The sequence below is a fragment of the Emys orbicularis genome, chromosome 18, assembly GCF_028017835.1.
Source record: "Emys orbicularis isolate rEmyOrb1 chromosome 18, rEmyOrb1.hap1, whole genome shotgun sequence".
Classification (NCBI taxonomy): Eukaryota; Metazoa; Chordata; order Testudines; family Emydidae; genus Emys; species Emys orbicularis.
The window spans coordinates 14,606,707-14,612,706 of NC_088700.1; positions in this window are offsets into that span (position 1 = coordinate 14,606,707).

Sequence of the window (6,000 nt, forward strand, 5' to 3'; positions counted from 1 at the left end):
ATTTGTATTCATTTGTCCCAGCAACTTAAAAAAAAAATTCTGATTTTTTTCTTTAAATCACACCATGACTCCTGAGCTGAGGGCCAGACAGCATCAAGCGCCTCCTTGGGTCATTGGCCTTGACAGGTCCAAACCTTCCTGGCAAGTTCCTGTTCCCCCAAGTTCAACAGATAATCCTGTCCCAGGATTTTTGCAGACAGATTTTCCCAGGGCTGCTTCTCTTTTGGTGGCTCATGGATGCTGCTCTGGGTCAGTGAGGAGGATGGTTTGGGAGCAGGCGCTGGCCTTGAAGGGACATGGAGCTTGGAAGCCTTTGGATGTGAAGAGAGGTGGAAATGATAAAAGACTGCCCTTGTCCTTCTTAAATAGCTGCAGCCAGGGGCTCTGCTTTGGCTCAAGTGCACCAGGTGTCCGATTTCAGCAAACATTCAGCTAATGAGCCAGGATCCAGCCTCCAGGGGGCAGGGTCCACACTGCACTGAAACATACAAAGGAACCCAGGGAGGAAGGCTGGACACAGAGTATCACTCAGGGACACAGTGACTTCCCAAAAGGGAATGGGGTTTGGGGGACACACACAGAGGGGAGAGAGACAGAGGAGGACTGGGAAGGGAAGGATAAGGGCATGCAGCAGGGAAGCTAGAGAGAACTGGACACAAAATAATACTAAATATAAAACACCTATTTATTATCAAGGGCTGACAGTGTTTAGAACTGCACAAGGCAGACAGGAAGACATGACCCCCTGCACCATAAGGTTTACAATGCAAGAGCCAGGTCCTGCAAGATGCTCTTCACTGAATGGGAGTCAAGGGCACTCTCCACCTCACCAGATCAGACACTAAATGGTTTTGGGTTTCCAATGTGAGACACCTGAGCCTGATTTATAAGAGCATCCCAAACTGCAATGGAAGTCAGTGGCAGCTGTGGATGCTCGATCCCTCTGAATGTCAGACCCAAGGCAACTCAAGTTGGGCATGGGCACCCACACTGAAGGCACACACATTAGAGGTGTGAAAGTAGAATGAATTATATTGTAAAAGTAGACGGGATTAAAGAAATGCTGTATGTTCCTTTAAGCAGGAATGAGGAATGTTGAGATAAAGTTGACAGGAAAAGAAACATTAAGGTATTGAATAATGGGTCCACTTAAGCTAATGGTGGGACCTTAACAGGAGATCAGTAAGAGTTAATAAGGAAATAAGATATGTGTGTCTAACCCCAGGTAAAACTTATCAGTTCTGCTCCCTTTGTCATCTTGTTAAGTTTACACCCTTTTTATCTGTATAAAGAAAGGTAGTTTGGGCCTTGGATGGCACTCACATTATCTGGGTGTATTAGCAGAAGCGCTTTTGCTAATAAACAGAGTGGACTGACAAATTGTGAGTCCTGAGTCTGACTTTGACAGAGGCCACTCTTGAAAATCTGGCTGCAAGTGAGATTGACATTAAACCACCTTAAGTACTTGGATGCAAAGCCATAAACAATAAGATAGATGCATCGAAGTTAGAAAATTCAAAGGACCAAGTTCTGTGAACATTTCTTGAGCAATGGGAGTTTTGTTTGAAACGATCTCAAAATCTGGTCCAAAATTATGGTTTCCACCATAACTCAGCCCCCCTTGTACATAAAATATATGTTCTATTATTGTATATGCTGAGCACTTTTCTTCTGTAATATATGTATGCAATCTGGCTGAGTTACAGTTGCTTTTAGGAACTATGGCTTTGTATCACCTGACTTCTATGGGGTGTAAAGTCTCATCCATAACTTTGCTCTGAAGTGTTTGCATTTAATTTCTTTGTTTGTTTTAAGAGAAGGCTCGAAGCAACCAAAAGCTCATTTTATTCAGGTTATTTCAGTGACAGATTCAGATGATCTCACATTTCATTGTTCTCTCACACAGAAGGCAGAGGAGAGTATATGAAAGGCATATGAGTAAGAGCAATGTACAGACTTCTAAATGTGTACACACATATCTAGATAATTGATACCACATGAGCAATTCAGGACCTGACCCTTTGCAAGCTGCTTTTCCCAGAAAGCCCCAAAGCTCATGCAGCAACCCACTGAAGTCATGGGAGCAAGGGTCTAACTGAAGATCAGCTTGCAGGATTGGACCTTAATCACTAAGGGAAATGATACATTTGGTCATTCTTAAAATGCAACACACCCCTTTCTTCCCCCTGCCCCAAAAACTGCACATCCCCTCCAAGACCAGTCAACATTAACTCTACCAAACTTTCCTTCCCCAAAAATCCATCAGTTGGAAGAGTGATGGTGATACTTTTCAGTACAGTGCTATAATATACAAAAGACAAAACAACAGAGCAAAGGTTAAAGAAAGGTGGAGGTAGAAACTTATGCATAGATCTCACTGGCACATTAACAACACAGCAGTTCCCAGCTCTTGGGATACACAGCAGTTTCTCTAGGACCTATAATGAAATAGACTTGGGACACAATTTTGCAAATGCTTCCTCACATGCTTCTCTTAATCACATGAGTAGTCACATAAAAGCAAGCTAAGCACATAGATAAGCATTTGTAGGCTGTGGACTTGGATGCAATCACAGTATTGTCATCTTAAAAGTAGAGAGGTAAATTAGCTTAGGCCTTGGCTACACTCGGGACTTCCAACACCGTGAAGCACGAGTGTAGTCGCGCCACCAGCGCTGCGAGAGAGCTCTCGCAGCGCTGTATGTACTCCACCTCTCCGAGGGGAATAGCTTGCAGCGCTGCAGGCTCTGATTACACTGGCGCTTTACAGCGCTGTACTCGCTGCGCTCAGGGGGGTGTTTTTTCACACCCCTGAGCACAGCAAGTTGCAGCGCTGTACAGCGCCAGTGTAGCCAAGGCCTTAGATAAAATAAGCCCCAGTACCATATCAGCAATACCTACTGCCAACGAAACAGAGATTCAGAATTTAGACTTTCTTCATAAAGGGAGAAGCTGCAAAACAGTACGACTAGAAATAACTTCAGATTTTTTTTAAACCAAATTTCAATGGAAGTCATTACAAAAAAGTTAAAATAATGCAGGTATTGCTAATTCAGATCCATCAGCATAGTGGCATTGCATGAGAAACCGAAACTCAACAAAAACAAAACTGAAGTTTACCATTCTAGGTTCATTACTTAGCCAAACTGAGAAATGAAGAAACAACCACCACCAAAAACCACATACACACACCAAAATAGTGAAAAGTGCACTGGATTTTTATCTTTTTAAAAATCTATTTAATCTAAAGATTTATCCATAAGGATTATTTTTTATACAAGAGATTTTAACCTTGCAGAAAATGTGCCTTAAAAAAACCAGTATATAATCATTACTGGTTGAATACATATAGCATTTAAAATATTTCTCCATATTTAGTTGGCTTCCAGGAGAATCCAAACCCATCTGTCCTTTGGATCCATAACTTGGAATCTGGTTAAGCATCAAGGCTTTTATTAAAATCGTTTCACAGCCTTGCTTTTCATGTAGACCCAGTGAGAAAAAGCCCAGGAGTGACAGGAAAGTGTGCATTACAGCTGTGCTATACAACTGACAGTATCTGACTTCAAGCAACAGTTGAATTCCAGAAGCTAACCTGGACTTGCCCTCCTCCAGTTTGGCTTGGTCCTAATGACGTTCTCATTGAATCACAGTGCATTTTTACCTGAGCCAGTCATCTTAGTACAAGTTCTGAAAGGCATCTTGAATCACTTACTGACCCCGAAATTCACAGATATGTTTAGATCTAATTTATCTAAGTGCCTTATTCAGATTTAAAGTTGCAACAAGACCAGGCAAAGGGCATAGGCAGCCTGAAATCTGAGGCACAGGAAAGGCATGTGGCATGTATCAGACCACAAAAGGAGGTGAGCTGGAATACAGAGCCTTTCACCTCCTCTTGGTTGAGGATTCAAATCCAGCCCAGGTTGGTAGTCATCTAAATTTGTTTCTCTGTTGACTAAGTTGTTTGGTGGCTTAGATCAGTGTTTTTCAACCACTGTTCCGCGGCACACTAGTGTGCCGCGAGATGTTGCCTGGTGTGCCGTGGGAAAAAAATATTAAACCATGCTTGAATGTCGGAACTGGTTACTAAAATTTTTGAATCCCACCACTGATGTTAAGGACTATAAATAGCTCAGAATATCAGCTTTGTGTTCAGCCAAACAGGCCCAGGTTGCGCACTGAATAAAGTATTTTATAATTTTTCATATTTCTGTTTACTTACTATTTCATAATAAAGTAATTATAAAATACTTTCTTTGTGTTTATTTGATTCCTATTCAAGAGAATTACTTTATATATAGTCAATATAGGCACAGAGTTAAATTTTTTAACATTTTCTAATGGTGGTGTGCCTCGTGATTTTTTTCATGAAACAAGTGTGCCTTTGCCCCAAAAAAGGTTGAAAAACACTGGCTTAGATGACATTGAAATTATTCTAGTCTACGTCATAAAAAGCTACCACCATGGAGGTTAAGCAGTCTCTGCAAGACCAAAGGAGACGAAGTCTGAAATGAGCCATGGAAACTGAACTCTCCTCTCTGTGCTATAGATCGTCCCTCTAGATCACTAGTACAGTACACTGGTATGGGAGGAAGCTTGCCATGTCCACGCAGTACCTGTTTGGAAATTATAAAAACCTTAGTCTCCAGGGTGGCTCATTTAGGCCCTGATCCTGCATCTGCTCAGTGGGCTTTGATACCCATGGGGCTCAATTTCACATAAACCACCAAACTTATCAGCAGGGAAACTAGATCTCTGCCATCCTGGGCTGGATGTGAATCACTGACCTAGAGGTGAAAGGCTCTTTATCCCATCTCACCTCCTTTTGTTGGTCTGATACACGCCACAGGCCACTGAAGTCAACTGGATTTGCACGGGGCACAGCTTGGCCCAGGGCATCCTGTATCTATGGCTTAGCATAGTCTATAAAGGTGAGATAATCACCCCAGGGAGTGATATGTAAGCACCAACCTTTGTTTCATCCTTTATTCGTAACAGGAGCCAGAATGGTCTGCGTTTCTCTTTGCAGCAGTAATTTCTGGTGCTTTTTGTAACAGTTTGTTCCAGTTCTAAAGGAACAGCAAGTCTAATCTTTGCAATTACATGCCTCACTTTCAGACACCCACCCTTTCTCTCCAAATATTGGTCTATTACATATTAAGGGCCCAATTACCCTGTCAGTTGAACATTAACTCCATCATGAGTTGTTTTCCCACAACTGATGGGACAATCAGGCCTCAACTGTCTATAACTCAAAACTTTTCGCTGGTGGGAATGATTCATTTGCTCCTTTACTTTCTGATGACATAGGAGTGAGGATGTAGGGCCCTGTTTGCTGCGGGAGTAAATAGGTGCATTTCCATTGAAGTCAATGCAGCTTATGTCAGCAGTGAATCTGGCCCATTGTTCCTATGTTGCACTTGAGTGTGTTACCAGTTCTCTTTGCAGTACCACTCAGTTTCTTTGTGGCTTTCCCATTCAGCCTCTGTAGTCTCAACTTCCTGTACTGATTGTGTCTTCCATAGGTTACCAGTTCCAGTCAGTTCTTTGTACAGAACCGGGACCAAATCCTTCCCCAATTTATCCACCATGCCCAGTACCCTGCAATGAGCCATGCATGAGCAGACCCCTGCACATGTGCAGAGCACTGCTGAAGTTACTGGGGGCCCTACCTGTGCTCAGTTCATTAGAGGATCAAGGTTTGAGTGAGGGCAGAATTTGGGTCCTGGGTCAAATTTTAGCGGACACTTAAATGCTCTAAGGAAGATCTTTCTTGTTCCTTCCTTCCTTCTTTTCCAATTTCAGTTGTGACATCATATTATTCAGGGCCCTGTAGTTGCTGCAGAATTAAGAACAAACCATTTCTTTTGTTGTATTTGTGAAATTCTATTTCTAGGCCAGGCATCACGGTTGGGCTCCTCTAGTGATTCAAGGATCTGTTCTGTGCTACTAGTATGTCTCTCATTAACAGTTCATCAGGAACAAGCTTTATGGTAC